Genomic DNA, 23,693 nt, shown 5'->3' with positions numbered 1-23,693 from the left:
TTTCATCAAAATCAAAACTGTATCTAAATGTTTTACTCTTTATAGCCAGTTAGGTTATATATTACCATTAACTTTTCAGATAAAACGGTGATAAAGTCCTAATGTTTTCATGAAACTTCCTTTTTTTTCCCCCATCTGAGCATCGGGGAAAAGGCTGTCTTGCAATTGTTGAGGTCACTAGTGTGTGCCCCGTTTCTTCCAGGATCACTCTCTTTATAGGTTTTAGTGGACTCCTAGTACTGCGAAGTGGTTTCATGGTACAAAGGGATTGTATTCCAAGATCTGGGAGACTGTAGAAATGAGCAGTGATGCCTTTCCTACCATCTTTCCAGAAAAATAAGTGATCTGGAAGCTGTTAGGCTTACTTACAGCAGCAGCACTTTCTGCACCTGCATAAACTCCAGGACACATTTACTAACGGTGTTTGTTGCTGTATGTGCAGCTTTGAATTTTTTAATAATATATATTTTGTTAATATTTTGGCTATGGTGTCTTGTTATGAAATGTAAAAGAGTAAAAGTGTTGTTAGCATGTGCTTCAAAGCTAAGTTTGACTGGGAAACTCAAAGCTCAATAGTCTGTATCAGCAGAAATTCACTGCAGCCTATGTAATATTTCATGCATCATAATTTATTCTACTCTATCTTGCAAATACATATTTGTGTGGCAATGTCATGCACAACACACACAACTATTAGATCCTTAAGATCAAACCCGTGTCATTGTTTTGGTCCACTGCAGTGCAGTAGTAAAAAAAAGAATAAGTGAAGTGTCCACAAATGGCCAGGATAGAGCCCAGAGTGTTAATGTTTAAAATGTATAAAAATATTATTGATTACAATTCTTTACTGTTAATATCAACAATAAGCTTTTTATTTTGAAAATACAAGTTTAAAAAAAAATGCTGTTACATTTACATTTAATGCTGTTACACTGTAATCCTTTATTATAAGTATGGACACAGAATAAAGTGAACAACATTTTGAAATAAGTTTAATTGGAATTTTGTACTATGTAAAAAACAAAACAAAAAAACAACAACGACGACATATTAAACAAACAAACAAACACAGCCAGTGCCTTCATTTGTCCATTACATGTCATAGCACTGACCCTTAGTCCCTGCTCATCAGCACATGCTTTCAAAAAGAGCTCCATGTCCTCTGCAAACTGAAAAACAAAGAGGAACAAGTCCCTTGCTCCAGTGTCTTCTTCCTCTGACATGTCTCTTAAGACCCTCTGCTGGTCCCCTTGATTTAAGGACAGATATTTTGGCATTGTTACGTGTCCACGGAAAAGTGCCTTATTTTGGACAACCCACTGCACAGCAGGACGCAGATCTTAAACAACTGCTGGCTCCTGTGTCAGGCAAATGGGGATAAAAACATAGTTATTTCTCTGTTGCAGAACAGTTTTTAACAGTTATTCAAATGTCACTAACCATGTAATTACACTACTGTTTAAAGTGAATACTGACCTGACTGACTTCCTGGAACTTGTGCTTTTTCAGTCTGAAAATGGGCACGTGTTGTCCTTCAAGCACAGCTTTGGCTTCCTCTCTCCAGTGTGCAAATAGCTTGCCAGAGCTACGAAGAGTAAGGCCACAGTGAGGGCATGTCATTTTCATGGACTTTCCATCAGCTGCAGTTTTATTGAACACAGAGGGTAGAGCATATGAATGTTCTAACAAAGACTCAGAAAATGGTTCAGATACCGAAGACAAAACCTTGGGGGGGAGCCAGGGCTCCTCGAAGAGTACTGCCGGAGGAATACGGGTCTCCTCGGAGAGTTCAGCGGGGAGCAGTCCTGATAATGGTGGCTGACTTGGCATTGAAGAATGCTGACAAGACAATATATGCCTTGCCATATCCCCACGCCGTATGATTGTAATCTTACAGACAGGGCAGTGAAAGTGTCCTGTTGTCCTACGAGGCAGCCTGCACCGGCATATCATTTTATCTGTAAGAGAAAAACAAACAAACAAACAAACAAACAAACAAGTAGACAGACGTAATTTAAATGTAGTTGTATAGAATGCAATCAATTTGTCTAGCAATCAGATTGTACATGTTAACAAAAACATCTAAGCCAACCTCAATAATGAAAGCAAAATGGTATGGATCACAAAAGTTATGTCAAGAAAAGTGGTGAAAAGTAAATAAAAATATATTTTATAAAAACACTATTTTTGTTGCAGATGAATGCACTGAACTGTACAATATCAACAGCAACTTTTATGTCAACAAAGATACTGCAGAAGTGCTTAAAAAAGTGCATATTTATAACTATAAAGTATATTTAATACAAACATACCTTTGAAAGGCAAAGCATTTTTTATATGCACACTTAGATGCTCCTCAATCTTTGCCCTGACAGTAGGGCTGAAAGTGGGGCACAGAGGGCAGTGAAAGAGTCCTCTGCAACACGTGTTGCATTCCTGCAATTCTGGCTTTAAGCCCGAATTCCAGATTGATATGTGCATCTAAAACAGAGAGAGAAACAGACAGACATATAACAGTCAATTGAACAGGGGCTAACTAAAATCTGGGCAATAAAAAAGCTGTACCGAAAAGAATGACGAATAGAAGTATTGATAAATATATAAATCTGTTTGTGACGAAATTTACAGTGTTGACGCTAACCAAAGGTGTCACAAGTACACACGTTCCTTACTACAGTTTAGATACCTCTGTTTAAAAAGCACTGACTCGACTTTTTAGTTAAGTCGAAGTAAGAAGTACAGGGTCTAAAATATAATTTATGTACAAAATTTTGAAGTAATCTTGCGTCCAAAGCACGCGTGCGGGGGGCTGATTTACAAATGTACGGATTACAAAGTACAGATACGCGTGCTAAAATGTGAGAAGTAGAAGTATAAAGAAGTATACAGTAGGCACAAAAAAGTACAGCAGTAAAGTAAAGATACCAGAAAATTCTACTTAAGTACAGTATTGAAGTATTCATTATTTTGCATCTCTGACGCCAACAATAAATCATACTCTAATGCAAAATGTGTTTTTTGCTTCTTCTCGCCCACAGAAGTCGTTAATCCAGCTCTCTTACTTAAACCAGGCCCAGGAAAAAGCATATCTGTGTGTTTCTCTGCCATGGAGCATGATGAAAAAACATTAAAATAAGGAGGAATGTTGTTGTAACGCAAAAAAAGTGGCAACATGATCATTGTAAGAAAACTAGACGATTCCTAGAATTATGAAATCACTAACGGCAAATTTATTTAAGAAAGACTTAACCAACCTTTGCGATCAACTTGTAAGACTTCCACGGTATCCATGCGTGTTTACGGCTAGTGTGGAGGTCACGTGCTTCCGGCTACTGTGGAGGTCACGTGTATCCGGTTACTGTGGAGCTCCACAGTGGCTGCAGCCAGACCCTTCTCCCTTTTTTCAAGAGCGTCTGGCTGCACCCACCGGTGAGCGCCATATTGCGACCTCCACACTAACCAGAAACACGTGACCTCCACAGTAACCGGAAACACGTAACTTCAGTTAAATCGACTTTGACAGCTAAAACGAAATTGTGTTTTTTTACTATTCATGCAGCTGATAAAGAAATTTGGTTCTAATTTTTTTTTTTAACAATATGGGTTTATTAAAAAAAATCCATCTCTTCAGCTTGTTCGTGGAAAAAGTGTCCATGTGTTATGTTTTTATTTCTTTGCTACTTTTTCTGCATAAAGGTTTTTTCATAAACATAAACTAGTCATTACTTTTTACATTTTTAATCCTTCAAACACCTTTTTCTAGTACAATGCACGTGTTTGAAGACAACCTCAAAACTCACCATTTCATATATCAGCAGTGCTACTGGAAATTGTTGTACAGTGGTCCCTATATATATGTTCTGGAAACGATATATCCATAAAGTTAATGTCAAACAGGAACTTTTGATATTGCTTTGTAGATGCTGGTGTTGCATGTTGACTGGTTTAGAAAGTCAAGAGTTTTTGTCTGCGATCATTTTCTTATGTGCTACTAAAAAGTTCAAAAATCTCTGTTTTCTTTGTTATACTTAAGGATGACATTGATGCTCGAAGGGAGGCCCTCATCAAAGTGCTCCACATGTGTGTGAAAGACAATTGCAACATCTTGGTGCAGGAGTTCATGGTGAGTGTTTTATGAGTAGATTGTGGCTTTGCAACATTTAAAAATGCATTTAGTTATCCACTTGATCCTCATTGGACTGGTTAGGACCAGTAGTCCTCTTTAATATTTGAAGTTCACATGAGGCCTGGTAGTGAACTCTTGAGGCCCCACCCCCACCCCTGTATTAGGGGTCACATCAGTGTGAAAAAACTTTACATTTGTCATTCTAGTGAACAAAGGAAAATCCCACCAATATTTACATTAGCTTTTGTTTGAAAAAAAAAAAGACCAACTGACCAACAGCTAACCAAATTGTGAGGCTGAAAGTCTAAATTATAACATCTTCTGAGTGACATAACCTGGATTTCTGATGGGCCGGTGTCTTTCTAACAAAAACTAATGTAAAGCATTTTAAATTATTATGTTTTTCACTCTCTCTTAGAAACTCTGTTAGACCATTAATGGCAGCATGGCAGGCCACTCTTTGGCTATAGCTATTTACTATGTTGCTTGCATTGGTTTAAATTACTCTAACATTAGAACTGGTAGATTCAAAAGAGATGAGCTTAAAAAGGAATCTTAAAGAAATGTTTTGTGTTTAACCAGGACTTGACTGTGGCCACTGCACAGATTGAGAAAACCACAATGAACATCTGTCTCCAGAGGATGCGCCAGGCAATGACTTTTCTGATGTTGGCATCATCATCGAGGGTATAGTAGTTCTTCAAGATCTGGATAACGTGACCTTTGCAGTAGCCATGCTGTTTGGACCTTTTTTATTCCTTCAATATGAGTTACCCATCACAAATCTGCTACATTTTTGAGGTGATTCAAAGGGTGTAATGGAGTAGCAACTCAGCTCTCAAGAAAAGCTCACAAGACAAAACTGCTCCTGCAAGGAAAGCTCACTGTTATGCATGTGAGGTGATCAGCTCTAGGTGAGAGGACATTTAAATCTCACACTCGTTCTGCAGCATTTTTCAAGTTCAATTCCAGAAACAGATCGCAGGGTTCATTTTTATATACTCTGCAACTGCCATGAGGACAGGGCCATTTTTTTAGTTGTTGTTTGTTTTTCCTTTTGCTCTGTACAAGTTCTCTGTTTGTTTGTTTGTATTTTTCTTTCTTTTACTAGTGAAGAGATGTAGCGTGAACAGTTATACAGTCTAAATATCCCATATGGGTCATGTGATGTCATACGGTATTTTCAGTTTCATTCGGTTGATGTAAAGAACGTTGAATATTTCTAAGTGTGCTGTTTTGAACCAAGATGTCACAGTATGATCAGTGCTGTAATTTTTGACAGTCACTGTATCAATGTTATTTTTGCGTCTCTTGAATAAAGGTTTTGACCTGCAAGTGCTAAATTCTTTAGTTATTGGGGTAAAATGGGTAATGTTAATAGGGAGGTGTTTGCCAATTCAGTAACCTAATTCAATGTTAATGGAAACTAACATTACCTCAAATTGTTTAGTTATAATTGTTGTTTAACTGAATCTTGATGTCACAGGCCTTAAATAGAATGTTTTGTATTGTTCTTTCCCAAGATGGTTACTTGCAGAGATGGGCAGTAACACGTTACTTGTAACGGGTTACTGTAATTCGATTACTTTTTTCAAGTAACTAGTAAAGTAAGGGATTACTATTGCAAAAACGGTAATTAGATTACTGTTACTTTCCCGTAGGAACGCTGCGTTACTCCGTTACTAAAACCGTGATTTTTTTGCGAGAATGTCTCATGACAGTGACGTAAGCAAGTGCAACGTTCATGACAACAGCTGTGTGCAGATCAACAGTGGATCATATATCAGTGCGGGAGAGGGTATGAGCGTGCAGCATTTAAAGCGTGAAAGTACTGACCTTATTTTAAGTTTGATTCCATAAAAATTGACAAAAACATTAGTGTCCGTTGTGGGTGGGAAGAAAACTTATTTTTACAGTGAAAAAAGCCCCCTAAACTTCCAAGAAAGCACCGAGTGCGCAACAACGTAATGGGAAATTCACAGAGAAACTGCTGGATTCTTCCACTGACTGCTGCGGCACACCTGCACCAGGATAAACCTCCGCCTACCCTGCTCCTGCTTTACAGGTGAAAATAAGGCAACAGGACCGCTAGTCTTTGACTTTATTTATTTTCTGCTGTGTTTTACTTGCATCTATTTGAAAGAGTGAGTGTAAACACACAAAAAAAGATTTTATTTTATGTGCTGGAATGTGCAGAAAATAGGTTTAAATATTAAACAAATTTCTTCCAGTCAGAGAATGTTGCATATAATTAAAATTTTCTTGATGCATAAAGTTAAAAGGTTAAAACTAATAAAACAAGTTTCAAAAAGGGCCTTTTCCATTTGATTACATTTTGTAAATGGCCTGCATTTGTATAGCGCTTTTCTAGTCCCTAAGGACCCCAAAGCGCTTCACACTACATTCAGTCATTCACCCATTCACACACACATTCACACACTGGTGATGGCAAGCTACATTGTAGCCACAGCTGCCCTGGGGCGCACTGACAGAGGCGAGGCTGCCGGACACTGGCGCCACCGGGCCCTCTGACCACCACCAGTAGGCAAACATGGGGTTAGTATCTTGCCCAAGGATATTTGGCATGCAACCAGGAGGCAGCCTGGGATCGAACCACCGACCTTCTGATTAGTGGCTGACCTGCTCTGCCACCTGAGCTACAGCCACCCATGATGATGGATTATGGTACCGGCCTGCTTCAAATCCACCTCCATCGTCCCGATACCCAAAAACTCCAACCCATCTTGCCTCAATGACTACCGCCCAGTAGCACTCACCCCCATCATCACTAAGTGCTTAGAGCAGCTGGTCCTAGCACACTTCAAATCCTGTCTCCCCCCCACCCTGGACCCCCACCAATTCGCATACCGCCAGAACAGGAGCACAGAGGATGCAGTCTCCATCGCACTGCACTCTGTCCTCTCACACCTGGACAACAACAACACCTACGCCAGAATGCTGTTTATAGACTTCAGTTCAGCATTCAATACAATCCACCCCTCACAACTCATCAGGAAACTGACAGACCTGGGCATCAGTTCCCTCATCTGCAAATGGTTACTGGACTTCCTGACCAACCGCCCCCAACATGTCCGGCTGGATAACCACTGCTCATCTACCATCACAATGAACACTGGTGTACCACAAGGCTGTGTGATGAGCCCTTTCCTCTACTCCCTCTTCACCCACGACTGCAGACCTGCTGATGGTTCCAACACCATCATTAAGTTTGCAGATGACACCACGGTGATTGGCCTCATCAGTGACAACGATGAGGCCGCCTACAGGGAGGAGGTGGATCGTCTGGCTGAGTGGTGCGACACAAACAACCTGCTGCTTAACACCGAGAAGACCAAGGAGCTCATCGTGGACTACAGGAGGAATGCTGACCCACATCCACCCATCCACATTAAGGGGACGGCTGTGGAGCGTGTGAGCAGCTTCAAGTTCCTGGGAGTCCACATCTCCGAGGATCTCACCTGGACGACCAACTGCTCCAAGCTGGTCAAGAAGGCTCACCAGCGCCTCTTCTTCTTGAGGACTCTGAGGAAGAACCACCTGTCCTCAGACATCCTGGTGAACTTCTATCGCTGCACCATCGAGAGCATCCTGACCAACTGTATAACAGTCTGGTACGGGAACTGCTCTGCCTCGGACCGGAAGGCGTTGCAGAGGGTTGTGAAAACTGCCCAGCGCATCGCCGGAGCACCACTTCCTGCCATAAAAGACATTTACAGGAAGCGGTGTCTGAAAAGGGCTGGGAAAATCATCAAAGACCCCAGTCACCCATCACATGGACTCTTCACCCTCCTGCCCTCTGGGAGGCGCCACAGGAGCCTCCGGACTAAGACCACCAGCTACCGGAACAGCTTCTTCCCCACAGCTGTCAGACTCCTGAACTCTGCCTCCTGACATCTGACCCACGTTAAACTCATGGACTGAACATACACACCCCCACAATGGACAACTGTACCCTCAAACACACAATAATAACATGGAGTGAACCACCACTCACAACCACTAGCACTTTATATAGCCTCTGTAGGAATTATATCTCACTTATCTTAACTGCACTACTGTATAGCTCTGTGTAAATAATCATTCTGTACATTCGATAATCTTTAATCCTACAACTGTTTACAACTTGCATAGTTCCCATTTCTGTATAGCTGTATATCCCAGATTCTGTAAAGTTATTTATTTCATATTCTGTATAGTTTTTCATATTTATATCCTGTTCATAGCCTGTACATAGCTTGTACTCACTACAGCCTGTACATACTTAGTTATAGAATATTCACAACATACTTCATACCGTGTACATTATAACATACCATAATAGACCCATTTCTGTAATATACTTACATATCTATACTATTGCTAATATATATTGTAATATACCTATATCACTAAAGCACTTCTGGATGGATGCAAACTGCATTTCGTTGCCCTGTACCTGTGCAATGACAATAAAGTTGAATTCTATTCTAATTCTATTCCTTTAAGCTCATGTCCAGTGGTGAAGGATGACCCACACTAATCACAGATGTGCTTTATCACCACACTGTGGAAGAGTTTGTGTATTTTAATGTACTTGGTATGTGGAAGCTTCTCCCACATTCTTTGTAATTGTTCATTTTGTCTCCAGTGTGTCTACATTGATGTGGTTTTAGGTCCCATAATTGTTTGGAAGCTTTTCCACAAAGCTTACAAAGAAACTCTTTCCCACCACCACAGTGACGACAGGGTTGAGAACTGGATCCATCTGTGTTGCTCTGCTTCTAATCAATATATTATAACACTGAGCTTACCGAGGTTAAAATAAAGAGACAAAAAAAAAATCCATACCTCACAGTAACTGCACTTGTAGAGTTACTTTCAGGAGTGGATCTGTTGGTGTTTTTTCAGCTGATGTGGAGCTTTAAACGTCTTCTCACAAAGGTCACATTTATAAGGTCTCTCCTCAGTGTGGGTAAACATGTGTTGTTTTATCTGTGCATCTGTTGGAAACAGTTTCCCACACTGATCACAGCAGTAAACATAATTTCCAGTGTGAATCCGTAGGTGAATATTTCGGTACCGTTTGTCGCTGAAACTTTTGCCACAAAAGTCACAGCTGTACGCCTTAATTCCAGAGTGGGCAATTAGATGCCTCTGTAAGTTGCTATTTCAAGCAAAAGACTTTCCACACAATTCACAGCTGTAATTTTTAACTCCACTGTGGACGAGTTGGTGTATTTTTAAGTCTCCAGCCTTGGTAAAAGACTTTCCACACAAGTTACAGCTGAAAGGTTTAAATCCACTGTGGGTGAATTGGTGTGTTTTTAAGGTTCCAGCCTGGGTAAAAGAATTTCCACATAAGTTACAGCTGTAAGGTTTAACTCCACTGTGGACGAGTTGGTGTATTTTTAAGTCTCCAGCCTTGGTAAAAGACTTTCCACACAAGTTACAGCTGAAAGGTTTAACTCCACTGTGGATTAATTGGTGTGTTTTTAAGCTTCCAGCCTGGGTAAAAGACTTTCCACACAAGTTGCAGCTGTAAGGTTTAACTCCACTGTGGATGAGTTGATGTTTTTTTAAGTTTCCAGCCTGAGTAAAAGACTCATCACAGCTGGAGGTTTTCTCTCCCTTTCTTCTGTGAGGTTTGTCGGCCTCCTGAGAGCGCTGACTTCTTGCTGCATGTTGGTCCTGCAGTGACAGAGATACAAACAGAGGCAGTGAGTGAAATGCAGTCGTGGAACAAACTGAAACTCCCTCCGTTGGTGGAATCAAACATGTCAACAAAGACATTGATGGTGTGTTACCATCACCTTCTGGTCATAGTATCACATTACAATGATGTGCTTCAATGAGAGTTGTAATGAAAATGACATTATTGAAGAAATACTGATCAGTGGAGAAAATCTTTCACTTCATAAATAATTGTGAGTTGAACTGATGATATTGTTGTTTATATATATTTATTATTTATATGTGCTGATAAAATATGACCTTTGTATGTTCTTTTAACTTCTGCGGTTTTTGGTTGAGAATGTAGATTCAGTATAGAGATTGAAAATATGACGTAAAACCACAAAGGATTGTGGGTATGAGTGGCAAGCGGTACTAGCGCAGTCTTTCACATGAAAACAGTCACACAGCAATAAAAAGAAACACAAAAAATGGCAAGAAGCTGTTGTATTATTAACTGCAATAGCCGATCACATGACAGCCACGGGAATCCGACGAGTAAAGAGATCGGTTTTTATCAGATTACATCATGGAAGAGAAATTGTTTAAGCCATGTTTCCGAAGAAACAAAGAGCTGACGGATGGCCTTGATTGCAGACCAAATATAACGTTTCAGAACACTCCAGCTCACATGTTAGTCTGCTCCAAGCATTTCCACAAAGGTAAGTCTTCTGTTGTAGTTATTACGTAATTTATAATAACATAATTGTTGATGTAGGTTACAAATAAGTCTTATATTGATTTGAAATGAATTTGTTGCGCTCTGCTGCTTTGTTCACTGTGGCTTTGCGGGCTAAAGTTTGCTGTGTTTTGTAGGAAAACCAGCTTACAAAGTGCAGGAATGTACAAATCACCAAAGTAAACTGGACTTGGGCTTGTTGCAGGGACCTGAAGTTACTAAACATTTTGTGAGTGTGTGCACTCACACTTAGGACTATATAATAATAAATATGTGCGTGATGAAAGTTGGGCAGCACAGTAACATCCTTATTCCACTCTGTATGCTTGTATGGGTCTAACCCTTTCATTCAGATATTTTCCTTGTACTTTTTTTTATGCCTTTTCGTCAACTCTGTCTTTGTACAGACCTGCCGTGTTCACCATCGTTTTGTACATAACTGTTTTTGAGGCTAATAAAATGCAAGTTGGGATTAAAAGCACAAAATTTATGATTACAGGTGCTGGAAATGCTAGTGCTTGATGCGGTGTATTGATTTTATTGCCACTCGTACCCACAATGAAATGCGCGAAAGTCACATGGTCTGTCAATCTCTATATATGGATGAGCCCAGGATGGAAATATAAAGCTGGTGTTAAAGAGTTTTTAAAAACCAACCAGCTGTGCACACAGTTTCGATAACAATGTAACTGTGATATTTTTCTCACTTTTTGTGTTGAAGTCATTGTTTCCTCTGTAGTGGCTGAGCTGAGTCCAAATGGCTGAAATTGTTCCTCTGCTGCTCCACCAGACTCTTCTGCTGTTACTCAGCTGGGGCACAAAAAAGTATATATATTTATTGTATTCCAGATAAAAAAGAAGCAGAGCAAATAAACATTACTACACTCCTTAGTGACAACAAGACCTATGAAGCTTCAAGGTGAAAGCCCAGGTGAAAGCCTTGTAGGCCCTACAAGCACCTGAAAGGATAAAAGCCACTGACTACCCCGCACATCACCGCATTTACCCAGGGGATGCTACACCCTGTATATATGGACTTCCATAGTTCCACAAAGGAGTCCCGCTCAGAAACATTGGTAGCAGTATAAACTCAGCCACCTACAACATTTCCAAGCACCTCATAAAACATTTCAAAAATCACTTTGTTAATGTGGAATTCAAAAATGACTTTACAAATGCAGAATTTATTCTACAATTCATTATCTAAGCACAGAATTCTGTTTTTGAAGTGTGTGGGTATTGTATTCCTCCATATAGGGGGAGCAAAAATCAGATAGGAAGTGGCACACATCATGAGGGGGTACCTGTTAACAACAAACAGTGTGGTTGGCTAAGTTAACTTGCAAACAGGAGTTAGCTGTGCCTGACTACGATAGAGACTTCTTTCTTTTTTAATGTTAATGAAACAACAAGCTAGCAGTAGAAACTTAATTCGAAATAAGAAGTTCTGCTATCAGCAATAAACATATGGGGACTGACTGGACTGATAATGGGGACAAATGTTTGACTGACTTTACACTGATATGCAAGATTGCACCTTCTCCACCCAGACAAGGAAAAGGGTGGATGTATGCATGTTTTTCAGGAGCAGGAAGATGACAGCAACATCCTAGGGTCGCATGAGCTTGTGGGCCATGCAGACTTAATCTTGTAGTTGTTCATTTCTGTCTGTATTTACCAGCGGTATGTTATTCATGATGTGGTGGCAGATTTCTTTTCTTATGTATTAATCAATTTTCACATTAGTAATAGTGCTATTATTTCCTCACTTTAGTGTTCACCAGTTGTATTCATGCATGTAGAATGCTATCACAAGTGGACCCCTTGTTATTGCACCTTCACGGTGGACCCATTGTAGACTGGAAGATCTCCAGACATCCTGCTTTAAGGGAGGTTACGGGTGGTCATAACCTTTCTAAGAGATGGAGAAGGTCAAGGATGAGCTGGACTGAAAAACCCATCTCCATAGAGACTGTGTCAGCTCCCAAAAAGACAAAAAACAAACTAAAAACCAGCAATAAACAACTTAAACATAAACAATTACAAAGAAAGAACAATACAGTATCCACATCTGAACCAAAGAGTAAAACAGTGAAATGTGGATTATTAAATATTAGGTCTCTCTCCTCCAAGTTTCTGTTAGTACATGACTTAATAATTGATGAACAAACTGATTTACTCTGCCTTACAGAAACCTGGTTGCAGCAGGATGATTATGTTAGTTTAAATGAATCAACACCCCCGAGTCATTCTAACTACCAGAAATCTCAAAGCACAGGCCGAGGGGGCGGTGTGGCAACACCAGCCTATTAATTAATGAAAGACCAAGACAGACTTTTAATTCATCTGAAAGCCTGATGCTAAGCCTTCATCCCCCCCCCCCCCCCCCCCCCTTCTTAATTCAGATAAAACTGAGGTTATTGTACTCGGCCCTGAAAATCTTAGAAATATGGTGTCTAAGCAGATTCTTACTCTGGATGGCATTACCTTGGCCTCCAGTAACGCTGTGAGGAACCTTGGAGTCACTTTTGACCAGGACATGTCCTTCAACGCACATATTAAACAAATATGTAAGACTGCTTTCTTCCATTTGCGCAACATCTCTAAAATTAGAAATATCCTGTCTCTTAGTGACGCTGAAAAACTAGTTCATGCCTTTATTACTTCCAGCCTGGACTACTGTAATTTATTATTATCAGGATGTCCAAAAAACCAGAGGTGTGGACTCGAGTCACATGACTTGGACTCGAGTCAGACTCGAGTCATTAATTTTATGACTTTAGACTTGACCTGAAAAAATGTTCTAAGACTTGTGACTTGACTTGGACTTTTACACCAATGACCTGGGACTTGAATTGGACTTGAACCGGTTTACTTGAAAAGACTTGATATTTCATCCCAAATATAAAATTTAACATGCATATTATATAGAGATTGAAAATGTGAAGTCATTCAGGGGTAAAACTGCAAAGGATTCTGGGAACTCGTGGCAAGAGGTACTAGCGCACGCATGCTTTCAATTGAAATCAGTCACACAGCGATAAAAAGAAACACAAAAAATGGCAAGAAGCTGTTGTATTATTAACTGCAATAGCCGGTCGCATGACAACCACGGGAACCCGACGGGTAAAGAGATCGGTTGTTATCGGATTACGTCGTTGAAGAGAAATTATTCGAGCCATGTTTCCGAAGCAACAAAGAGGCAACTGGATTGCAGCCATTCAAAGACCAAATATAACGTCCCAGAACACTCCAGCTCACAGGTTAGTCTGCTCCAAGCATTCCCACAAAGGTCAGTGTTTTGTAGTAGTTAATACGTCATTTTTCTTAACATAACTGGTAATATAGGTTACAAGCAAGTCTGGCGCTGAACAGAAATTGTCGCGCTATGCTCCTTTGTTTATTGTGCATAAATAGTGAATTGTCCTGACACAATATTGCGTTTCGCTTCTGTTATTACCATGGTACATTGACAAAAACATGTACATTTATTCACAGGGTAAAACAGGTTTTTGTATCACCAATTGCCCAGTACGATTACAACATACAATATTGTCAAAGGAGCTTGCAAAGAAAAGCGTCTGGACTTCTTTAAGTTACTTGAAGTTTTCAAGTAACTTAAAGAAGTCCAGACCTGGATGACTGAGAACCTTCACAGACAACATACAATATTATTGTCACTGCTACATTTCTGTGATGAACCAGAAATTATTTCCACTACTAATTAATTACCGTTGAGCTCAAAGGTTATATTGATAAACTGTTAACGAATGTGTATTTATGACGACGATTTGTGAGAGTGGTAAACTTATGATACGTACGATGGTCTTTCGTTCTACACGGTGCATTTCAAGGTCCTGCACCCATCCGTCAGTAAACTGTACCTGGGCTTGTTGCAGTGACCTGAAGTTACTAAACTTCACGAGTGTATGCACTCACTCCAAGAAGCGTATAATTATAAATATGCATATAAATATGCTACGATGAGATAGCTGACTTCATCAAACTAGCAAATCTTATCCAGGCTACGTTGGTGATGCAGTTTTTTTTTAATGTATATGATATTTTTGTCATGCGATTTTAAAGCCGGTCCTACAACCGCATCCAAGAATAACATGCAGCTTATCTCAGAACTGTCGGTGAAAATTATTCTAGGAGCTAAGTTTAATTGAGCTGCATTTTAAAGAGGTGCAATTTCACAATTTGTGTATATTTTCTAAGTTCACTATTTCGTCATGTGTTGAGAAAAACACAAATTTAAAAATTACATGGTCTAATATTTACATTTAGCATATAACTGCAATATTATTTTTTCGTTTTTTTTCAAAGACTCGAAAGGACTTGAAATTCAAAATTTCAGACTTGTGACTTTACTCGGACTTTTACACCAGTGACTTGAGACTCGACTCTGACTTGCCTGACATTACTTGAGACTTGACTTGTGACTTGAGGATAAAGACTTGAGACTTACTTGAGACTTGCAAAACAATGACTTGGTCCCACCTCTGCAAAAAACTCACTGAAAAGCCTTCAGCTAATCCAAAATGCTGCAGCAAGAGTACTGACAGGGACTAGAAAGAGAGAGCAGATTTCTCCTGTTTTGGCTTCCTGTTAAATCCAGAATTGAATTCAAAATCCTGCTCCTTACATACGAGCTCTCAAATAATCAGGCCCCATCTTATCTTAATGACCTTATAGTACCATATCACCCTATTAGAGGACTTTGCTCTTGCTCTGCAGGCCTACTTGTTGTTCCTAGAGTATTTAAAAGTAGAACGGGAGGGAGAGCCTTCAGTTTTCAGGCCCCTCTTCTGTGGAACCAGCTTCCAGTTTGGATTCAGGAGACAGACACTACCATGTGCAATCCTACCATGTGCATTCATGGATTTTTTTTTTTTCACATTCTGTCTCTCACAGTTGAAGTGTACCTCTGGTGCAAATTACTGACCTCTGTCATCATTTTAAGTGGGGGAACTTGCACAATCGGTGGCTGACTAAATACTTTTTTGCCCCACTGTATAGTTAGGGCTGGACCAGGTGACCCTGAATCCTCTCTTAGTTATGCTGCAATAGACGTAGGCTGCGGGGGATTCCCATGATGCATTGAGTTTTTCCTTTCCAGTCACCTTTCTCACTCACTATGTGTTAATAGACCTCTCTGCATTGAATGATATCTGTTATTAACCTCTGTCTCTCTTCCACAGCATGTCTTTTATCCTGTCTTCCTTCTCTCACCCCAACCAGTCGCAGCAGATGGCTGCCCTTCTCTGAGCCTGGTTCTGCCAGAGGTTTCTTCCTGTTAAAAGGGAGTTTTTCCTTCCCACCGTCGCCAAAGTGCTTGCTCATAGGGGGTCATGCTGCGTGCCAATGCCAAATTGTTATGGAAATTTTAAGAACAACCTGCACCACACCTTGTGAGCTTGATTGAAGTACGTTTAATAAGCAATGTGGAATGTGAAACATTCCAGCCAAACACAGGGATCATCTCTAAATAATGGCCACCACCCTTACAGCTTATATACACCATCACAGATACTCTCGAACATTCCACAGCACATCATGCATACCTATACCTTCAATTCAATTCAATTCAATTTTATTTATATAGCGCCAAATCACAACTAAAGTCGCCTCAAGGCGCTTCATAGATACAGAGAAAAAACCAACAATCATAGCTAACTGACTTAGCGTGACTATGCTAAGTCACGTGGTCTGTCAATCTCTATAGGCTGCGGCTGTAGATCAGAAGAAAAGGAAACGATTTGTAAGTGTGTGTTTTGTTAGGATGACTTTGTTAACTCCTGTTTAAAGCATAAAAATGATACCACAGCAAGAAAGCAAACATTTCATGTCATCTCAAATCTCACAAGAATGAGATTAAGTTGCTGTACCCTTGGGAATATTTAGATGTGACACAATTAAAATTACCACTACAAACAATATTAGGAGATAAAAAATATATATATTTGGAACAGAAAAACAATCTAAACGAGTGGACTAAAACTCCTTTAAAGATATGGTATGATGAATGCGAAAGCTTCAAATCAGTAGGCAACATGAAACAACTCAGATGGGTCACATATGATAGGGAATTTATCCCTGCATAAATAGATGGACATTATACAAATTGGTTAACAAGGGGGATTGGACCATTTTGGTCAATGTCAGGAAAAGAAGGATTACATAGTTTTGCTATGTCACATTTGTCTCTTAGCAAAAATATGTAATTTGCATAGATTCGCTAAGAGACACCTAATGTTTGGAAAACTAAGTTTTTTTTTCCAATATCTCCAAGTCAGCTCCTATTTTAACAGTAACATAAAAACTACAGAAGAACATAGTAGAGGCCTAGTCCCTCTTATAATAGAGGCTTATAAAGGTTGTTGGCGACTGTCAAGCCTTTGAGTCGCCGAGCAGCTGAATAGGGGAATAATGTTGACGCGCCCGCTGTTTAAAACGTTAGTCAAAGTTCCAAGTTAAAACTCCTTTATTTGTTGTTAAATCCTTAAAATCCGTAGAAAACAGTGAACAAAAACATTCTAAGCTTGAGCGGTCAGCAAAAGTCGACTTCCCCCATCACCCACTCATTCACAAAATTTCCCTCGGGCCGTGAACAGGTGATATAGCAATCACTATTACAGACACCACGTGACCCAAAGCTACGCCTATCCATAACAAAGGTAAAGCTAAAGGTAAAGGTGATGATGAGATGATGATGAGATAGCCATTATTTGTCAGTTGCAGGTCTTTTGCCCACAACCGAGATGACAGACCTTGCCGACCGTACATACAATACAAACATCACATTGGGGAGACAGGTCAGGCCAGGTAGCTAGAGGTAAGATTAAAAATAAATTGATAGCTAAACTTATAAAATATTTAAATATGTAAGAAAAATTGAAAAGAAATCAGATGAAAACTACTAGTTCGGGTTATTGGAATTGGAATTCACATGGAGGGAATTCACATGGAAAAATTTTATTAGTTTTTTTTTATAACCCCCAAAATAAAATACAAACAAAAAGGTCAACCGAGAGATGGATACTGCTGGAGAAACTGTGGGGAAACTATAGCAGATCACCTTCATATATATTGGAAATGTGGATTTATAATTTGGAAAAACTATAAAACTTTCAATGAAAATAAAGTCTAAAAAAAGCCAGATAAACAGCGTGGAGGACAGGCCAAGCACCCCACTCTATGGCTGTATCCCAATTCAGGGTTGTAGCCTGAAGGCCACCAATGGGCCCTTCACTTTCCCGGATTTGAAGGATGGGTCAGGTGTATCATTCGCAGCCCAGTATATCCCAGAATTCATAGAGCAGCAGTGGCTTTGGCTAATTTTTTCACAAAAAAAACCAAACAAGCAGATGGCTGAAGCGTGGTTGCCGAAAAGTAAACTTTTAAAACTAAGTATTGAATGTTATACCACTTATTTATGTGCAAATGTTAAATAACAAAGAAGATTAAAACATTACTGTTGGTCACACGCTGGCAAAGGTATGTGACATTAGTGATGTTTGTACTTTGTGCGTTAACTTGGTTTTAAAGCTTTGACTTTAAAATATACGCCGTTCAATAGTCGACCTTAATATTACAGTGAATGTGATGATTTTATGGATAATTAAAGTCAGATATATATCCACAAACACATTAAGCTGAAAGTCAGTGATGCTGCTCGGTTTGCAGTCCTGAATATCACGGCACAAGCAGGATTCACTGCACTGTTAATGTTAGCTATGTTATATTGCTGCCTCTGTTCGGTGGTGTCGAGCCAAACAAACTTTAACGTGTGTTTGAACAAGCTGACGGTTCACTTGTTAAGATGAAAGAAAGATGCTTTAATCACAGCAGTCACACATGTGTCCACTGTACCATTTGGGAACTCTTCTTGTGGTGGAAAATTTCTTTTCTCATGTAATAATCACATATTTAACCATATCACATTAGTTATAGTAATATCGCTTTCTCAGAGCACTCCTGTAACTAGTTCACATGCATGTGGAATGTTAACACAATGAGGCCATTGTAATGGGAAACGTTAAACAGATAGCGAGACTCCTGCTTATCAGGGATGTAAATCCTTAGGTGAGGGCCACTCAGAAAACAAGGTCATAATTCTCTCTGTGAGGGAGGAGGTATAGCCCCGTGAGAGAAGCCAACATGTGTGTTTGTGGAATGTTCTTTGTCTGTGTGTCTTTATATAAGATGTAAGGTTACTTGTAACGCGTTACTGTAATCTGATTACTTTTTTCAAGTAACGAGTAAAGTAAGGGATTACTATTGCAAAAACGGTAATTAGATTACCGTTACTTTCCCGTAGGAACGCTGCGTTACTTTTTTACCAATGAGATGTGGCCATGCAGTCACATGACCAGTTTGAAACTGTGGCGGGCAGAGCGGCCCAAGCGTTTCAAAGTAGCGGACACACGGAAAGAAGAAACATGAAAACATGGCGGAGTCTACGCTAGAGCTGAAGAGGATGAACAACCTTGGCCTCACATACAAAGAATGTTTCACTTAAAAGCAGTACAAAAGAACAGATATGTCTTCAGTGTCGGTCTCTTCAGTGAGAGCCAAAACGAACCTTTTCTTTTTTTCAGCGTGAAACAACTCAACTCGCGTAACCTGAGGAAACAGTAAGTTTTCTCTAAATATCTTTTTAGCTGTGGTTAGCTGGATGTCAGTCTTATGTTACAGCAGCAGTGTTGAGCTAGAGCTGCGAGTCACATTTTTGGCGCTACGTTGTAGTGAGATAAGTTTGTGGGTGTTTTGTGCAGCTTCGGCTGTCCTTTTAAGCCTATAAGCTAACAGCTTGCCTGGTTAATGACGCTAGAGTTCCACGCACATGCAAACAGCACGTCTCTACTGCTTTAACTGTTAAAACAGAAGGCAATACTGCGGCTGACAGGGTTTATTATGTGAAATAGCAGCTTGTTTAGTTTAAACAGTCTGCAACAGCCAACAACCCTGCGTCAGTGTGGAGGGGCCTGCAGGAATTCACCAGCTACAGACGCCCCCCACCCACTATTGAAGCAAACAAAGACCTGGCCAACGAGTTAAACACTTTCTATTGCAGGTTTGAGACGGACAGACTCCCACACCCCACCCTCCCCTCCCCAGGGACATTGCTTCAGACATTGACCCCCAACACACATTCCACCTCTCCCCCCTTCACCTTGCCCCTCCCCAATCAAGACTCAATGACCACCCCCACCCACCCCAATCCAGACTCAACGACCACCACCACCCTCTCCAATCCAGACTCAACGACCTCCACCACACCTCTCACCCCCCTTTCCTCCTCCCTGAAACTCAGAATACACACTCAGGATGTGAGCCGATTATTCCAGAAACAGAAGCCCAGGAAAGCCCCCGGACCAGACGGCGTCTTACCCTCCTGCCTCAAAACCTGTGCTGAACAGCTGGCTCCCATCTTTACTCGCATCTTCAACAGATCCCTGGAGCTGTGTGAAGTTCCCTCCTGTTCAAACGCTCCACCATCATCCCTGTTCCCAAGAAACCCACCATCACAGGACTGAATGACTACAGACCTGTCGCCTTGACGTCTGTGGTCATGAAATCCTTTGAACGACTGGTGTTAGCCCATCTGAAAGACATTACAGGCCACCAGTTGGACCCTCTGCAGTTTGCCTACTGGGCAAACAGGTCGGTGGATGATGCAGTGAACATGGGGCTGCATTACATGTTGCAACGCCTTGACCGCCCGGGAACTTATGCCAGGGTCCTGTTTGTGGCCTTTAGTTTGGCTTTTAACACCATTGTGCCTGAACTTCTTTCCTCCAAACTCTCCCAGCTCAGCGTGTCACCAGTTACCTGTCAGTGGATCACCAGCTTCCTGACAGACAGAAAGCAACAAGTGAGGCTGGGGGAGATCACCTCTGAAACCCGGTCCCTCAGTATTGGTGCCCCTCAAGGATGTGTCCTCTCACCACTACTGTTCTCCCTCTACACTAACGACTGCACCTCCAAGAACTCGGCTGTCAAACTCCTAAAGTTTGCAGATGACACCACTGTCATTGGCCTCATTCAAGATGGTGATGAGTCTGCATACCGGCAGGAAGTTGAGCGGCTGGTACTCTGGTGCAGTCAGCACAATCTGGAGCTGAACACTCTTAAGACTGTAGAGATGACAGTGGACTTCAGGAGGCATCCCTCAACTCTGCTCCCCCTCACCATATCAGACAGCCCTGTGTCAACTGTGAAGACCTTCAAGTTCCTGGGTACAACCATCTCCCAGGACCTGAAGTGGGAGACCAACATCAACTCCATCCTCAAAAAGACCCAGCAGAGGATGTACTTCCTGAGACATCTGGGGAAGTACAGTCTCCCACAGGAGCTGCTGATCCAGTTCTACACTGCGGTCATTGAGTCTGTCCTGTGCTCCTCCATCACAGTCTGGTATGGAGCAGCCACTAAACAGGACAGGAGCAGACTGCAGCGGACTGTACGGGCAGCAGAAAGGATCATCGGCACCCCCCTGCCCTCCATCCACGATCTGTACCTCTCAAGAACCAGGAAACGGGCAGGGAAAATCATCACAGACCCCTCACACCCTGCACACAGACTTTTTGATCTGCTGCCCTCTGGCAGACGGTACAGAAGCCTGCAGACCAGGACCACCCGACACAGGAACAGTTTCTTTCCCCTCGCCATCTCCCTTCTTAACAGTTGACCTGTCACACTGCTCCCACTGCCAGACCGCAACTGCACCTTATGTACATTTTGTAGTATTCATTCCACCTCATTCATTTCTGTATTTTATGTTGTTACGAGTTCAAAATTGGGGATGGAAACAAGAGAAACACCACAATAACAACTCTGGTCCGGTCGGGTTGAGTCAAACGATGATTTTAATGAACACACGCGTGGGAGATGGACACTGATGCAGACAGCCTCAAAATCTCAAAATGGTGGAGCATTGCTAAAACTTTTATAACCCCTGGTGCCTCCACCTTATCATAAAAAGCCTAAACATTTACATGCCTTCTCTCACACAGCGCCTAAGCTACGACCTTGGCTCCCTGCTTATCTGCTCCTGCTGAGATGGGGCAGAAAACTCCAGCATATTCTGTTCTCTTCTAATCAGACAAATAAGACAGTAACTCTCTGTGCACAGTATTTCTTATAACTCAGCAGTATAATGCATCATAAAGCAATGTCATTCATTCACAACAAGTCAGCAGTTTAATGTAATGCAAATCAGTTTAACTAATGCAATAGTTATCAGCTTCTTCTAATTCAGGAGGAAAATGCAAACTAAACTACATAATAATTCACAATCTTTAATTCGGGGTATAACATGGCATAAAATAACACTACAATCCAACAATGTATATAAGTTTAGGTTCGTTATTTATAGTTGGTTTTCACAGCTTTGTGTATGTATGTGTAATGTGTATATATAGACACGTACGTGTGTGTGTGTGTGTGTGTGTGTGTGTGTGTGTGTGTGTGTGTGTGTGTGTGTGTGTGTGTGTGTGTGAGAGAGAGATTTACATTGCTGTGCTTGAGAGCCACCATCTTCTACCGGAACCAAATTCCCTGTATGTGTCTGCACATATACTTGGCCAATAAACACGATTCTGATTCTGATTCTGATTCTGATTAAACTGGGCAAACACTGTGCGATTTATTTTCAGTCACGTTATTCAGCTCCTGCTCAATCTGTACAAATAAATCTCAGGGGTTAGAAGTTCATAGGTCACGATGCAGGGTCTCACACTACACGGCCTGATGTTCTGATGCAACCTGAGTGCTCAAACTGTGCGTCCACAACATGAAGGTTATCATACAAAATCTGTTTCTCGCTCTCCCTCTTTGTGTCTTTCACTCACTTACACAGACACCACCACCGTCAACTTTGCTAAATTACTAATGTAAAACATTGACCAGGCAGCTGTAATTGAGCAGCAATGTCCATCCAACTCTTTTCATGGTTGTTGAAGTCGTGATAATTTTGTGAGGCCACATTGAAAGGCCTCAGATACGGAAGCGTAGAGTTACCACCCAGGCAAAAGAAAAATAGAGCTATATCACGTTATAACATGAAAAGTATATTATTATTGTTCTAACAATATACCTTTCACGTTTGAACAATATAATATCACGTTATTACAATATACATAATTATCACATTCGTACAATATAAATATTATATTGCACAAACATGAAAAGCATATTGTCAGAACAATAAACTTTTAAGGTTATAACGTGATATGGTTCTATTTTTCTTTTGCCCCGGTGGCAGCTCTACGCTTATGTACTCAAATGGGCTTGCCTCATCCTACAAGTTATGCCTCCATCTCTTGTGTCCAGATCACACGCTGCACTGCCATGCTGCTCCACCTTTTCTCTTTCATTTCTGTGTTTGTGCGTGCGCAGTGTGAGAGGCTGCGTTGAGAGGCGACAGGATTTCAAACATGTTTGATTATCATGCAACCATACGATTGATGATTGGGAGCTGGTCGTGAGGTGTTAACTGCTTTTCGTTACCCCATGTATACTACATGATGCACACACGATTAAGGCAAAACATGGGCCGATCCCCAAAATGGTTGCGCGACTGAAAAATTGGCTCAAAATGGGCCACAAATCGCACAGTGTATGCCCAGCTTTTGGAGGCTAGCTCCAAACAAATATCCGCAGCTTGGCAGTGTATACAGCACTATAATGACCAGACCTAATTCTTTTGAAAACCATACATCTTTCCACAGGTCTCCACTTCATCAGACATCACCTAGACAGAGAGCTGGATGAGGCCAGCATAAATGGCAGCCTAACCGACTAAGATGATGGATCCATGGGGTCAGGAAAGCCAGAAGCAGGGGAGCTGGAGAGGTACCTTTCATGTCCATTCACTGCAGGTGTGGATCTATTGCATGGCATTCCTCACATCAAGAAGCTGTTGATCAAAATCAATGCAGCTCTTCCTGCATCTGGAGCTTGTGAAGGACTTCTTAGTCATGCAGGATTCCTGTTCACTGCTAAACAGTTACAGCTTCACAGAAAGAACCTTGAGAGCAAACTGCTGCTGAAGCTTAACCATCACCTCACTGAGTGAAGAAATGGCACATTTTTGCTGAATATGCAGAAACAGATGCACACCCATACAACTTATGGTAAACTGAGCTGCCT

The 23,693-nt window shown here is 41.0% G+C and overlaps 1 protein-coding gene across 2 annotated transcripts in view; it reads right to left on the bottom strand.

Moving 5' to 3' along the window:
• Window positions 1-843: 843 nt before the first annotated feature.
• The window catches only part of LOC113010540 (uncharacterized), a 61,375-nt gene continuing 38,525 nt past the window's right edge, over window positions 844-23,693 (bottom strand). The window contains exons 2-7 of one of the 2 annotated variants that reach the window (XR_013906513.1): window positions 11,243-11,345; window positions 8,975-9,814; window positions 2,313-2,481; window positions 1,714-1,958; window positions 1,477-1,585; window positions 844-1,358 (exon numbers count right to left, since the gene is read on the bottom strand). The gene's annotated coding sequence lies outside the window, so the exon portion shown is untranslated. The remainder of the gene's footprint in view (window positions 1,359-1,476; window positions 1,586-1,713; window positions 1,959-2,312; window positions 2,482-8,974; window positions 9,815-11,242; window positions 11,346-23,693) is intronic. The other variant, XR_003270488.2, reaches the window with a different exon arrangement.

The sequence above is a fragment of the Astatotilapia calliptera genome, chromosome 3 (assembly GCF_964374335.1).
Source record: "Astatotilapia calliptera chromosome 3, fAstCal68.1, whole genome shotgun sequence".
Taxonomy (NCBI): Eukaryota; Metazoa; Chordata; class Actinopteri; order Cichliformes; family Cichlidae; genus Astatotilapia; species Astatotilapia calliptera.
Note: the sequence above shows the minus strand (reverse complement) of the source record. Positions and strands in the feature narration are given on the sequence as shown.